Source organism: Protomyctophum bolini (assembly GCF_963924005.1).
Source record: "Protomyctophum bolini genome assembly, chromosome: 23".
NCBI classification, from domain to species: domain Eukaryota; kingdom Metazoa; phylum Chordata; class Actinopteri; order Myctophiformes; family Myctophidae; genus Protomyctophum; species Protomyctophum bolini.
In genome coordinates this window covers 9647633-9664144 of record NC_137884.1, presented here as the reverse complement: position 1 = coordinate 9664144, position 16512 = coordinate 9647633, and positions in this window count along the sequence as shown.

Below are 16512 nucleotides of genomic sequence, written 5' to 3'. Positions count from 1 at the left end.
CTAACCCTAGACTAGGGGGTGTAACATGTGGGGGCTCGTCCGGGCCAAAAGTTTAAACTTAAACTTTTGGGTCATTTTGACCATGCCAGTTGGGTTGGGTCTGGTTCTGTTTGGTTTTAGGTTGGCAGATTTGTATTGTTGGTATCGGTGATAGTTTTGTGCAGATACCCACTGTTACTATTAGCTCATGTGTTTCATTCAAGTGCCTTTGTTGCTGTTTTGCTAATGTCTCAATCTCTGCACTGCAGGCGGAGAGAGAAGAATGGTGTTGCAACATTCTGAGAAGTGTATTCTGGTGGCTTCAGCGAGAGACCTTCGCCTCCTCCTACGCCCGACTATAGTAAATATTAATAAAGAAATCGCTGTAACATTTTGCAAAAAAGACCACCACCCCCCTGTCAAAAATAGCTAAGATTGCTAAAACAAAAGAAAGCAGTAAATGAAAACAATTTAACACTCATCTTTTACTTTCTCTGAAAACAACCTAAAACATGAACCTTGGTTGAAAACTAACTATGATTGGTGTGTGACTGGATGTATATTTTTCATGGACAGAAACAAAAAACTAAGGAACAAAAAAAATCAACAGAACATACTTCAAGATCCGTACAAGGCCTACACTGTACAGCATTGAACATGGCGGTCCCAGCACCAAAAACAGTATGTGCTGCTGCTGCATAGGGTGCTTTTGTTGCACACACAACAAATGCACACACAAGCAGTGTATGCATTTGTTCTACCAAGTGATTTGATGTGTGCCATCCCACGGGTTAAATTAGAAAAACATTCGCGCCACACACACCCCAAAAGCAAACACGCAATTCCTTGTGTTTCTCTTGAAGAGCGGCAGCAGCAGGCCTGCCTCTTGTCGCCCTATAATTTGAGCAGCATCTTAGACAGTCAAACAATTACAACAGTGCGTTATCTAACTCGCTCACTGTAATTCAATTAACTTCCTTCCTTCTCCCCCCAAGCTCCATCCACACGGATAATACACACATTAATTAGCAACGGAATCCAATATTGGCTGTTCGCGCCTCCACTTATTTTCATTTAGCCATCAAAAGGTCATAGCAGCCACTTTCCAGCCAAGCAAAACAGGAGTAAGTGTGGTGGTAATGGATTACAGTTATGAAGCATTGGGCCTGGGAGTGCTATGCAGCCCCACACTCACCTGTGTGAGTGTACTGTATATAGTGGAGATCTCCCTGTGTAACTAGTAACTACTGCACCAGGGACGCCTACGTCGGGGATCTGGTAGATAAACCACTAGTAAAACCAAAACATGATCAGAGTTTAACTGTTATCCCTCAGATAGTAAAGGATTTCTGAACCAGAGAAAAACATGTCCAACAGCTAAGATGTTCTTAGATTGGTGTCTCAGAGGCAGCCTAATGCATGTCAATCTATATTCTTGATTCTTGATTTTTAAAATATCAAATCGAGTTAACATAATTTACAGTTAGAATTAATAGTCTACAGATCTTCTACAGAATACTGTAGCGATCAAACTCAATGTTCACTTGGTACCATGCAAGCAAAACTGAACAGCAGTCATCATGCAGACATATCTAAACACACACACACACACCCACCCAAGGGACGGATTAAACCCCACAAGGTCCCCTGGGCGGCTGGGCCGATAATTCTTGGGGGCTTTTTTCGTTTTTGTATCATCTTTTTGACCTAAATTTGACTCAATCAATGGCCAATGAAGGGCCTCGAACCTAGTGCCGCGCGGTCCAGTTTCCCCGAAGGGTCCCTGAGAGCCCAAGGGCCCTGGCCCTTCCAGCCCAATGACTAATTTGGCCCTGCACAGCGCGCGCGCACACACACACACACACACACACTGAAAACGACAGAAGAGAGCATGTAGATTGTAGAACAATGGCCATTGGGTGGGGGGAATGGGGTCAGGGTGCTCTTGTTCGGCATTGGACGTGCCAACCTAATTACAAGCAGAGAGGGAAACAGTAATTAGCACCGAGTCTCACCTCGTTAATCACGAAAGGCTCCTTCACTCTATTTATATCTGATTAATAGCTTGCTTAAGCACACAGAGATATTTATGCTTCTGTTAATTGTGCTCAGCTTGCATTCGCTCCACACGCTCCAGTTTGCCTTGCACCCACAGTCGAACCCCCCCACAAACACATGCATGCATGTGTGCGTACACACACACACACACACAAGAATGCATCCATGTATATTCATGTACATGCATACCCAGTGCACACACACACACACACACACACACACACACACGCATTAATATACTGTATACACACTTTATCCGCAAAACTCATTATCCTACTTATTGTTTTTCTTTCTCCAACAGTCAAAGGTGTTAATGGGGCATAATGTGAATCCCATCTCATACGTTTCTTAGTCATAATTGGCCTGTTAGAGCCTTAATCTAGTCTGTCTCACAGGCAAGTAGGCCTGGATGTTGATTCACTCAGTAGCAAACATGCAAAGCATTTAATTAACACCATTTAGTGAGTTATGCTATATGAAGCATCTTACTATATGTTGACTGTCTTGTAGTTTGTCTGTCAGGTTGTCTGACAGGCATTGATGGAAGTAACATTTATATGCTGTACTTAATTACAATTTTCAGGTACTTTCAGGTACTACTTTTATTATAGTTGTTACTCCACCACAACTATTTGAAAAAGTTTCAGAGCACACACACAAACATGCACGTACACACTCCAGCTCCTTCGGTCACTGATACCTTAGTGGAATGGATGTTCTCTGAAGACCAGAGACAGACAGGAATATAATTGTAGAGTTCCAATTCATGCTTTAGAATTGGTGTGTTTTGAATGTCTTTAGGGAACACATGTGCCCTTGAGCAAGGCACTGAACCCCCAGCTTCTCCAGTGGGAGTGCTCAGTGGCCAACAGCATAAGACTGATTGTACTACTGGTCAGCTTAATGTGTGAGTGTGTCTCTGTACTGTCTTTGTGTGTCTCTGTAGCTTTACGTGTGCAGGGCGTTGCTGAAAATGAGCACTCAGCTACTAGTATATACCATGGGTAAATAATGAACATTGGACATGCTGCAGTGAGCCTACTAGTGGCTTACTCCGTTAACAGATGTTGCTTATTCAAGTTCCAAGTTTTCCCTTTCAGCTAATTCCCATCAGGGGTCGCCATGGCGCATCATTCGTTTCCATCTGCTTCCGTTTTCTGCATCTTCCTCGGTCACCCCACCCCATATAGCCACCTGCATGTCCTCTTTCCATAAAGTTGACTATGAAGTCATGAAGTCATAAAGAAATAAACAAAAACAAAAAAAAACAGTACGACGTCCTGAGGGCGAGAAGCGAGGTCGCGCTGAAACAGCTTCTTAATACGGCACAGTTGAAAAGCAGGAGTTAAACAATATGGTGTCAGTGAGGTCAGATGTAGAGTTGCTGGCCGGCTCCATATATGCAGATGTACAGTAGGTGACGATCCAGTCTTCTCCATGTATGGCTATCCAGGGTTTAATGAAGTCAGTGTTGTACTTCTCATCAAAGGTGATGATAATCAGCTCCACATATCCATGTATTGTACCAACTTGGTTCATTTGCAAGGCACTGCTGGGCAAGCGCTGGGCGAGTGCTAGCACTTTGGCATGGAATAAACTTTGACCAAAAAATGCACAATGAAAAACAGGGTTTGATGAGGTCTGGCCATATAGTGTGTCTTGAGTGTACAGGGTTTGATGAGGTTCGACATATGGAGACGGCCATAGCCTATATGGAGCTTGTCACAAGGCCGGACACGAAAGTTGCAGCTATCCAACTGTTCCATTGATTTGCCTATTATTTAGTATGTGTGATAGCTTGTTAAAACAGACTTTATTCACTTTGTTTGGTAGCCTACGATTGAATAAACATTATACAATTCAAACAAAGTATTTCATAGTTATACTGTATCAAAAGAATGCTTGCTTAACATCAACAATACTGTCAATACAATATCCAAAAGGACAATAGTCTTCAGTTCACTTCTAAACAAAACAAAAGGAAAAACTAATTGAGACATTAAAAATAAGGTGCTTCTGTCAGACACTCCTAAAGGCCTAGCCCTAGAAAATATACACTTCTGTGAATGCAGGTAATTGGTAGCCTGGTTGTCAGACTCTGAGAGCAGTCGAGTGGGCGGGGTCTATGGGCTGGAAACCAGGCTAGGTAATTGGGCCCACAGTAGCCACCTGCGCGAGACAGACAGCGCGAGACTGCGAGTGTAAACAATATAGACTGAGTATTATGACTGAACTGCCCCCTCCGCTATTCGTGTAAACACAATTAAGCAGTTGTATATATAAGTAAAATATCGAAATAAGCAACTTTTAATTAAACGTTCAACCTCTTGGAAGTTGACTTTAATATAGTTGACACACCCTGACAGACACATGGAAATTTATTATCTTCAGGGATGACACTCAAACACTGCTTTTGAGTTTATATTCTTCGGGTGAGACCGGTGAGTTGAGAATTTGCAACACTAGAATATTTTTTATAATGGGATGACTCTAGAGTTGCAATACCCTCCATTGACAGCCCATTGTTCCAAATCGAATTTCGCATCTGCTTATGTATTAAGACATTAAACTATCACCCAACATGCAGCTGTATAGGGCAAGCTTGAATTATCCTCTTTCAATCTGCAAAGCGTTTAAATTGTAGACAAATATGAGCTACTACTTTCTGTCAGGAAATTCTGTGCAGGTGATTATTTTTCTAATTGGAAGCTGAACCCCTGCACCACCTGTTTCGAATTTGCACATAATGCGGCATGGCTCAGGCAGCAGCGGTTAATACAAATGAGTGCAAAACTATTTAAAATACTATATTCATGACATGTAAAATATCCAACAAAGTTTGAGATATCTAAAGGGTGTCCTCACATAAACCCCCTGCACAGTGTAGTTTGGTCAATGTATGCCTCTGGTATTGGTTTAGAAGCAATTGAAAATATTAATTAAATAAAGTTGACTACTTTGCTAGCTCTGTGGTTGAATATCTGTCAACTATCAAATATTAAACTAACTTTCTTTACTGCTTTCAGACACTGAGGCTGGTCGGCCTTTGGCACCAGGAGCTCCTACCATACCAGGTGAGGAAAGGATGATGGAGACGCTGCCAAGTAGAAGTCAAGTAGAAGACGGCTCAATTAAGTACGAAACTTTTTTCTATTTTCTTTGCTGCTGCTGCTTGTGTTGTGGCTACTGATGTGTTCAAGGTGTTGTACTATTGCTGTCATTTTGGGACCCATGATGACTGGGTGGCAGTGAAACATGTTCAGTACTGTTTCTGGCTCTGGAATTGAATGCTGATGTGAAATTGTGAATCTACAGTTGTTGGAAGGGGTTGAGTTGTGACAGGGAACAGTATATGTGGCTCTTGGTCACTTCAATTATCCTATGTATGAGTTTGCCATTTCCTTTGCCATTGAAAGGAGAGTTCTGGCAATGAGGGGGCAGAAAACAGCCCAGTCTTGTGGTTCATGTAACTAGTTTGTCACTATAAAGCCCATAGACTCCAATGCATTCCGTAAACTCCCAGTTCAGGCCTTTGTCACTCTTCACCAATAGAAGTCTATGTACGGTATAAGAGCTACATTGGACTGGACCCATGAAGTGAACATAGTTGTCGTAACTCTCATCTATATGACTGTTATGTTCAAGCCATGGGTTTTGGGCTTTAACATAACAGCCATCACAATGGTGTCGTTTTGGTTCATGACTAGCTTGCTGGCAAACTATGACTAGGAGTCTTTCGTTCTCTTTCTTTCAACCTTTAGTGCAAGCTGCTGTTAAAGCTCTCTAATTTCTGCTCTTAAATTCATTTTGAAAGCTGCCATGCAGACGAGTGTGAGATGAGGTTGCCATAATGTGTGTGGTAATACGTACTGCAACTGTCAAGAGATTGGATGGAGACACTGGAGATACTGTACAAGTTCAGGTTATATATTTGATTATTTTAAAGCCAACATCCAGACAACCATAGAAAGCGGCATAGTCGGTTCTTTAACAAAGGCAGTGGCTTGTTGATTAAACTTCATGCTTGAAGTTAATGCGAGATCAAATCTTGTCTCTGCTCTTAACTTTTGAATATCCTGAAAGTGCTTGCCTTGTAGCCAACCAAGACTATAGAATATAGATCATGAAAACAGATTTTAAGAGACATTTGCAGATTCAACCCTTATTGAAAACATTCAATACCCAGTTCAGCCTATCCTACAATCACAATGGCATAAACACATTTAGTCTATTAATTCCATTACTCAAAAGTGTATCCACATGCATGATAACTCTTACTCTTTACACTTTATATACACAGCCCACAGATAGTATGGTCCAACAGGAGGGACTAATCATGTTTCCCAATTTGAGTAAGGCATATAAGGCAGCCTAAGCCAATCTTCTGGGCTGTCAGAAGACCTTGAGGGTTGATTTCACCCAACACCAGTCCTTCTGGTGAAACATTTGGTCGAACATTTGGTCCATACAACTTCAAACAATAAAGAAAAAATAACAATCAAGAAATAACTTGTAACCTTTGCGTTGTGATCTTTTTATGGGGAAAAAAGCACAGGAATAATGTTGATAGGTTTAGTGCACCCACCAAACTAATTAACAGGCTACCTGCATGGCTATTGTGTGTATTGTAGTGATGGTGTATTGTAGTGGAGTGTTATGTGCTGTTAGTGGCTGGGTGAACTGCCACATTTGCATGTTTGGAAAATTGAACGGCCAAAAGTATTATTCACTGTGGCTTCGGTTGTCAATGCCCATGCATGCAGGTATTAAGATTGCATGTTCACTTCAAGTCTGATCTCTACTCCTATATTTTGAAAGTTAACATTGAGGGGATGTGCTTAGGAGTAAGGACTACTTGCAGGAAGACTTTGTCTTGATGGTGAAGATTCATAGTCTCATCTCAACATGCATGCTTTGAGAGCTAACATCCATAAGAATGTTAAAACGTCAACAAATTTGTGAGTTCAAATCTATCTGATTTGCAAACTGATTTTGAAATCTAAAGTGTGAATCTGTGGGCGGCAGTGGCTCAGGGGTAGAGCAGCCAATGGGGACCTTCCGGTTCGATGAAAGCTTTTCTGAAAAACGGTAGAAAAACGCTGCAAAAAAATCTGATGAACGCATCAGTCTGCAAGGACCTGAACCCCTGATGACCTTGTTTGTGCCTTGCCATCGGTCTGTGTGTGTGTGTGTGTGTGTGTGTGTGTGTGTGTGTGTGCACGCGCAAATGTAATGCTGCATGTGTGTGAATGGGTGAATGTAATGCACGTAATGCACAGTCACCCAATCTATGTAAAGTGCCTTGGATATATTATAGGCGCTATATAAATGCACCATTTCCCAATCACCAATCCCTCCAACACTGTGATTTACTGACTGGATCAGTAGCATATACAGTACATGTCGGTTTGATTCTGAGTTTGATTAGTTGTGAGCAGTTCAAACCTTACTGTTACTAACATGAAAGCTACCTGGCTCACGGTGTGACTTGTTATTTGTTGATTATTGGCTCACATGGCAATTAAGGACATGTCTTTTTAGGACAGGAAAATTACAATTTCTACAACCCCATGTACATATAATTCATAATAGTACCTATCATGTGATTCTCTGCCTTGCTGAAATCAAATAAATTATGTATACCTGGCTGTAGGGTTGATCACCTACATTACTTCCTGTGACTCATGAATGTCATTCTGAGGTCACTAATATCTCACATGATCTACAATAAACTAAAGCTGAGAAGTGTATAAGGGCACACTGATTAGGGCCTTTGATGTAGGGCCTTTATTGAATAATGCAGTGTTGTGTGAGAGAGGTGTTTCTCAATGGGAACCAATCTATCCGCCTCTGTCCGAATGTGACGGGTATAAAGGCTCATTAGAGAGGCATGCACACACACACACACACACGCACGCACGCACGCACGGACGCACACTAGGGAGAGAGATGCAGACACAAAAAATACTGTAAAGGCCTCTGATGAGGTGTGAATATGCGTGTGCGTATTTCTTTCTCCCTCAAGCTATCCATCCAACATTCCGCCACAGCTCTGCCAAGCACCGTCATTTGGTGCGATGGGAAGGCATAGATGGGAGAGGATCAAAGAGCTAAACGAGAGGCTAAAGATACTGAAGCAGATTAAGCAGCGCTTCCCACAATGCCGACAGCTGCTCATAACTGCGCCGGGGCTAAAGATATTGTTTCAGATTAGCGGCAGCGCTACAATGCCCAGGCAGCTGCAGTCTGCTGCCTATAATACAATAGCAGAGGGCGGCTCAGCGCGTACCACTGAAAAACATGTGTTATCATCACAAAGGGATTGTCAGCTTCAAACGCCTTACAACCCCTCCGCCATCCCTCAGGATCAAACAGGCTCTTTGCTTGGCAGTCATCACAGAACTCTCTCACACTCACTCTCTCTCTTTCTCGTTTCTCCAGTAGCCTAGTTACATCTTTATTCTTCTCCACTCTTCTCTTTGTCTCTCTCTCTTTATCTCCTTCTTTGTTCACTTGTTTCTTCTTCTTCATCCTCCTCTGTGATTCTTTATTTTCTCTCTCTCTCTCTCTCTCTCTCTCTCTCTCTCTCTCTCTCTCTCTCTCTCTCTCTCTCTCTCTCTCTCTCTCTCCCTCAGCAGGCCCAGGGCCTAATCTCAATCACTGTTATCCACTCAGAGGCCTGAACGTTGTTGATGCAAAAATAATCAAAACAATCCTCTTTTTTTCCCCCTCTTGTCTGGTGTTCGTCTGCCTTGCTCACTGTTCTTTGCTGTCTGTCGCCCCTTCATTCTCTCTCCATCACTATCTGCTGGGAATCAATTGATAACATGGGGTGGTATTGTGATTGTGAACTAAGCAATATTGTATGCCTGAATTGACTGACTGACAATGGGATTGACAGCAGTACTCAATCCTGTAAAAGTGTCTGAGAGAACCGGCACAAACTGCGTTGCACCATTTTGTTAATGTGAATTGACTGAACGGTTGGTTTAACCATTTGAATCCTATAGCATCCCTATTGCGGGGTGAACATTTGGTGAAAAGGGCAATCTATACGTTTACGACGCAGTGTGAGCTTGATGGGCTAATTTCGGCTCTGGTGTTGGGGGGGAAAAAAAGCAGCTGAACTAATATACTAGATAACTAGAGCCTAGGGATGGGAATTATCGATTAATTAATTAATTGATAACCTTATCGATCGATTTACTGATCAGTTGATAAGCGTGTTTAAAACTAATTGCTTAATTTCCCTCAATGTCTAACATAAAAATCTACATTTTGCTGATGTACAGAAAGAATACATTAGGCATATTATAAAATATTTATTTGACAATTGAGATACAGGGCCAGGCAATTAAATTAGATTAAATGAAATTAATAGTGCACTGTCTTGTCTGACTTTTTTTACCGGCCCACATTCCTCAGCCACACGCGCACAGACAGCATTACATTCGCAGCAAACTGGCAGAACCGCAGAATTTTCGATTAATTGTTAAACTGTTACGTTTAATTGAAGATTTCCCCCCTGCAGCCCCCATGCACATTGTTTACCTGTCGCCAGAAAGGTTTACATGTTGGGAGCAATGTAGTACAAAGTAAAAAATGACATCCGAACTATGGATGGCTGAGGATACAAAGGACAGCTCTCTTATATTCCGACTTATGGAGGTTTGGAAATCCTGCTTTGAACCGAGGTAAACGGAGTTGTAACGTCCCATAGCTGGTGGCAATGGAGGCGTTGCATAGCAACCGGATCAACGTTAACAGATGCTGTGGGGCTCAATCACTATACGAGGGGATACGAAAATGTTCGTACCTGGCTGATAACGTCCCATAGCTGGGGGGGTAGGAATATATTCGTACCTCGCAGAGAAATAATTAACATCCCTAGTAGAGCCCTGGGGTACCCCGGTCAACTGGTTAACCACTTTGTACCTGGTGTTACTATTTTGGGCATGTCAAGAAAGAAAATGTTCTAAAATAGCATAACGCATAACGTGTGAGCTTAAAGGTCTAAAAGTATAAGCTGGTTGAAGTGGCTGTGGATGAATGAGGTTTGTTTGTTGCCTGTGTGAACGCATCATATTATGAGGTCTGAAAACAATTACAATAATTAGATATCGGTACACAAGTAGCTGGGTGACATCACTGTAATCACATTTTTACACACGATGCTGCCTGTTACAATCTCACCAACACCCCCCTCCATGCTTCCTAATTGTTTTTGCCTCTCATTTCCCTCGCTGCACGTGCACGTAATGCTTGCAAGTGCTCAATTAGGCCGGCAGGTATTACACTACACCTGCACTCGCGTGTAAATGAAGAGACGCGCACGCACGCATGCACACTTGTTCTGGTACATTCTTTCTATATATGCATGCATGGGTGCAATCGCACAATTTCCGGCAGGGATGGACAGGAGAAAGCACAATAAGAAATGCACTGATGCTCTATTTAACTTTTAGAGCATAGTAATAAAAAGAAAGATTGTATGCACTTTTCTTCTCCCTGTTTTCCCTCTGGTAATTATTTTTCCACAACATAGTTATTTGACTGGGAATTAGTAAGTAAAACAAAAATATGTCAGAATGTGTCATTTGAATATATTTTCCAGTGGATCAGTCCATAGTAAATCTGTCAGCAGGACAGTCAAAGCATTTTAAGCAAGTCTATATTTATGCTTAAGCATATTCCTATATCTCTTTTGGGTGTTGAGGGACAAATGGAGCAGACCTACCATAGAACCCTGGGGGACCCCATGTATATAGGGTTTAAGTGTTGAAACTTCTGATTCACTTTGCCAACAGGAAGAGAACGGAGTTGATGCTCATTGTTTTCACGTTGGATTACATCTGCATACATCTGATGGAAGCTGTGTAGAATTATGTTCTTTGAAGCGCCGTTCAGCTTTTCTACCTTTCTTTTTATGTTATTATATAAACAAAACTAAACCCAGCAAAAGACTAATCTCACTATGCGGCCTATAGGTAACTAAAGTCTTAAGCCATACTGGAATATTGGAAATATCTGATCCACAAACTCACAATACAATGCAATGTGATGTGAGTTCATAGATCGGCTATTTTCACTATTTATTTATTTTTAAATGTTTGAAAGAATTTGCCTATAACATGCCCAAAATATGGAGTTCTTCAATTACTTCAAGTAAATTTTCTTCAAGTCTATAATATGCAATTGCTAAGTTGCGAAATACATTCTCTCTGCTGTCAAACATTTCTATTTGTTTCCATTTTATCCATCTAGGCTGGACTGGTTAAAGTCCAAGTCAGGATCTTGTCTTCAACATGCCTGCATTTCTGTTTTAGTCCAGTAGATGCCAGCAGTGAACCATTTAAAACACCTTTCAGCTTCTCTATCTAGTTTGAGGTTTGCGCAGCTTCTAAAGACTTGGGAGTTGGAGATGGTACAGATGGCTGGCTCGAACGCAACACTTATTCAGACATTTCACTGTTTGCAGAATGATATCAAAGTCATCTCAAAATGGAGGCTATGCCATCAACTTGAAACAAATTCTAACACTTCCAACAAAAGTGCATTGTGAGTAAAGTTGGCGCGGACTTGGTCAGCGTTGAGCACAGATGTCTGCCTGTGTTTTTGTGTTAAACAGGCTGCGACTAACGCTCACATCCTCTTAAAATTCAGCTGTGGATTTTCAAGGGACAAACGCTCACAATTATAACATTTTAATCCAGACGGGGTTCAGACCCTTTTATTTATTTCAAAGCATTTGAGTTTAAAATCATGCACAAAAATGTGTGAAATGCAAAATATTACCTGAAAGAAACAATATTAATTTAATTGACAATTTTCTAGTATAGTCTAGTATATTTTGAATTCGAATTACTTTTGCCATTAAAATAGCAAAATCACTTTACACATCACACACACACACACACACACACACACACACACACACACACACACACACACACACACACACACACAGGAAAACATAAAAGTAAAAAATAATGATTTCCACGGTACCTACACACATGAATATCCCCACAACCTACAATTTGGGGTTAAAAAGACATAGAAACATACATACATATTATCTATCGCTCTACTGCTTTTGACAAGACAATGTTTGCGCGTTTGCATTTGATAGGCAATATGCCTAGGCCTATATGTTTTCCCAGAAGTTCTCCGTTTATTTGTGGTGGTCGTGTGTGTGTGTGTGTGCGTGTGTCCAACAATAGGTAATCTGTGCTTATTCCTGTATACCCTGCAGACCTCACTGTTTGATTGAAGTTTACTTTCAAGGGTGCAGTTCTGCTGAATGTTTCATTTCCAATTAAATGTGGAAGGCATTGTGCTTGTGCGTGCATGTTTGTCTCTGTACCTCTGTAATTTCTAAACACAGGTCATATTTATGAAGACAAGATGGCCTCCTACAATCTCATGGTTATTTTAGGCCCCAACCAAACAGGATGCATTTTGCAGGCCAGTAAACCCTGTAGTGTATACCACAGTGCCGTTTTTGTGCAGTGTACGATTCAGAGAAGCAACCTTTATTGCTTTATAGCTCCGAATTTAGAAATCTACTCTAATCTTGTTTTTAAGTGTAATTGTTTTATTTTTTATTTTCTATACTTTTCTATACCTTCCGTGTTAGTTTTTCCTGTTATCCTTATTTCAATATTATGATTCTGTTGTCCTAACTTTGTAATCTCTGCATGATTGAAAATTAGGATCCTGGCCTCAATGTATTTCTGAGAAAATGGTTGAATGAATGAATGAGTTGAATTTCTTTTTCCAACTTGGGTCGAGTGTGCTCTTCCAAAAACACGAGGAATATAGCTCACAAAATCAAGGCCTGCAATGCAAAAGCAGCATGCAACAAGCTTCACTCACATCTTCATATATACAATATTAGGAAAGTGTGGCATTTGTGTGTGGCCAGAACACTTGTAGCAGACAGTTCTTTCAAAAATCGTCATCATGGGTCTGGCCTACTTTTGGTACTTTGACTTTTGTTTGCAATTGTATAGTTCACATGAATATTTGAATCTTTCCCCATACAGCCACTAGAGCAGGCGTGAACGTTTTTCAGTCCAAGGACCCCTAGTTGGGATAAAGATGAAGCAGGGACCCCCACATATTGCAAAAATTGCAATTACATTTTTTTTCATAGATCGCTTCATAGACTTGTTTGACAGCACTATATCGTCAGTGCATGTTGGATTCATGTTAATGTGTATTTTCAGACATTTAACAATTTACAATTTACAATTTAGGCATTTAGCAGACGCTCTTAATCCAGAGCGACTTACATTAAGCAAGAACAAAAAGCATGGGGAATACATCACATAAAAACATTTATCATGAAACATGTGTAAGCTAAGAAAGTAGCAGTGGAATATCTATAATGAAACTATATATATAAGCTATACATCTATACTACTATGATATACATTATGTACTATGACGTGCTATGACTACATACAATGCACTTATGCTGTTTACATAACATGCTATAAGTCTGTATCAAATGCTATCTAAGTCTACAGAATTGCTATCTAAGGGGGTGGGGTCTATGGGGTGCTATGGGCCATGATGGAGTCTGAAAAGGTGGGTTTTCAAACTACGGCGGAAGATTGGGAGTGATGCTGCAGTTCTGACTGCAATGGGAAGTGCATTCCACAGTTTTGGAGCCAGAAGGGAGAAGAGTTTGGGACGTGTGGAGCGTTGTCCCGGCGTTTTTAGTGAGGGTACTTCCAGCTTCCCTGCGTTGGCTGATCTGAGTGAGCGGGAGGGTTTGTAGGGTTCGATCATACTTGCAAGATATGGGGGAGCCATACCTTTGGTTGCTTTGAATGCCAGCATCAGAGTTTTGTATTCTGTGCGGGCAGCGACCGGGAGCCAGTGGAGGGAGCGGAGCAGGGGGGAGACATGTGAGAATTTTGGCTGGTTGAAGACCAAGCGAGCTGCGGCATTTTGGATCAGCTGGAGAGGCTTAAGTGCACATGCTGGTAGGCCAGTAAGGAGGGAGTTACAATAGTCAAGTTTTGACAAGACTGTTGTCTGGATTAGGAGCTGGGCTGATTCCTGGGTGAGGAACGGTCTTTAACCAATTAAACCGGCAATACTTCATAAACTAAGTGCATGGTGGTGCAGTCATTGGGTAGTGATGCTGCCTCACAGCTAGACGGTCCCGGGTTCGATTCCCGTCTGGGACGCTGTGGGTCCTGGGGGTGTGTTCTCTCCTCCGGGTCATCAGCGCCCATACCTGAGGTCGGGTTGGTGGTGAAAGGTCCTTTCTGAGTGGAGTTTGCATGTTCTCCACGTGTCTCTATAGGGTAGTTACCCTGGTCTTTATACTTGGTCAGCCTCACCTAGGGCGCCTTATTGAGAGGAACTGGTTGGAATTACGTGTTCCTTCCACTACGGCCTACCGGGGAAACTCCTCCTGTCGGGTGATAAGAAGCGGCCTGCTCACTCGTCATGCATTGAATGAAGCATGAGCTCAGTTCGGGGCTCTCCCCAGGTTATCAGAGGAAGAGTATAGCGCCCATACAGCTTAGGCAATTGGCACCAGGTGAAAAATGGGTTACAAATCGTGTGAGGGAATTCAATAATTAATCTACAAGCTCACAACATAATGAGAATTTATATTGTTACTCAAGTAGACTACATTTTGTAATATGTAACCAGAAGGTACAGAACTTTACCTGTTAACAGAGTATCTCTTCATTGCAGTATTCATACAAGTTAATGTGAGTTCTTCTTCTATCACTGAACAATATGAGTGTCAGATAACCAATAACATATGATCAGATGTTGATTAGACAATGTAGACGCCAGACTTTTGTTAAAAGAAAGAACATTAACCAGGGAGGGTCCTATAAATAAAGTTATATAAATAAAGAAAGAACATTGAAAACGTTGAATTGCTCAAAGGTGGTAATGAGGACATTTCGGAGGAAGACTGGCAATGTCTGTAATGTCTGTAACTGGTAATGGATCTTTCATGTAGGAAAGGGCCGAACGCTTTTTTTGTAGTTGATCATTACAAAAATGCCCCAAGCCTATAGCTGCTAATCCGCACTCTGTGTGATCGGACCCTTTGCTCAGTTACAAAGTTTTTGATGTCAAAATAGCTGATCTACAAGCTCACAAAGTGTGTGTGTGTGTGTGTGTGTGTGTGTGTGAGTAGTGAGTAGTGAGTGCAGATGATCATAAAAGGCTCATGCTCATTGTCAGAGATGTTTTTCGGCCAGTGATCAATGGATGGCTTTCTTTTTTTCTCCTACATGTACAGGAGAATATCCTGTCGGCTTTATAAAAGGTCTTTTGAAGCAAAGCAGTGCTGGGAACGCAGTTGTCAGTCCGTTTGTCCTGCTGTTGAATGTCAGTTTTTTTCCACGAAACTTAAATGCACAATACACAAAACAGCACCCTAATTATTAGCCACCCGGACTCAGAAAGAGAGAGTGCATTCAAGCTTAACGGACATGCATTAGTGGCACAGGAAAGCTTTCATCAGACCCTTTTCAAAACCCGCTCTCACGTCTCCTTAGATGCAACATCACAGCACCAGTCGATCTGACAGAAAGGAGCGAACATCTTTATTTAGACTCAAATGGGTCTCATCTGAAATAATGAATATGTCCTTGAGAAAAACAAAGAGCAAAGCAAAGCAGGTTCCTGCCGACACAGAGGCAACGGAGATGGCAGATAATTGTTTTCAAGTCTGGCACCGCCTTGGAAATGAGTTTGTTCGGTTCTCCAGGCAGCTAGCTGTGTCGTTCCTATCTTTATTCTCCTCTCTCTCTCTCTCTCTCTCTCTCTCTCTCTCTCTCTCTCTCTCTCTCTCTCTCTCTCTCTCTCTCTCTCTCACACACACACAATCTCTCTCTCTCTCTCTCTCTCTCTCTCTCTCTCTCTCTCTCTCTCTCTCTCTCTCTCTCACACACACACACAATCTCTCTCTCTACTATTTCTCTTCATCACACACATTCTGTTTTTCTTCTTCCATTACTGTTGTTTTTCTGTAATCTGGCCTGTGTATCTGCCCTCCTGGCTTTTGTCTCTCTGGTCTCATCTCTCTTTACCCCCCCCCCCCCCCTCTCTCTCTCTGTCTCTCTCTCTCTCTCTCTCTCTCTCTCTCTCTCTCTCTTTATCCCCCTCTCTCTCTCTCTCTCAATTCCACCATTCTTTTGTGTGGCTGGCTTTCATTTCCCTTCGCTCACTCTGGTCATTGAGTGCTCACAACGGTGGACATTTTCCTTGTTTTGCTGTATACTGTTCCACAGTAAATAGATCACCTTGACTCCCATAACCTCCATTCTGCTGTATCGCCCTCATACAGTCATTAGTGTTCCACAGCGAGCCTTATATCATCCACAAAGATGGCTGAATACAGCTCAGACTTGTTTCATTGTAGAGTTTGGTTCAGAATGGAGGCTGACGCTGTGGGAGTCTCTCTGCTCCACATGTGACCTCCAGGAGTCC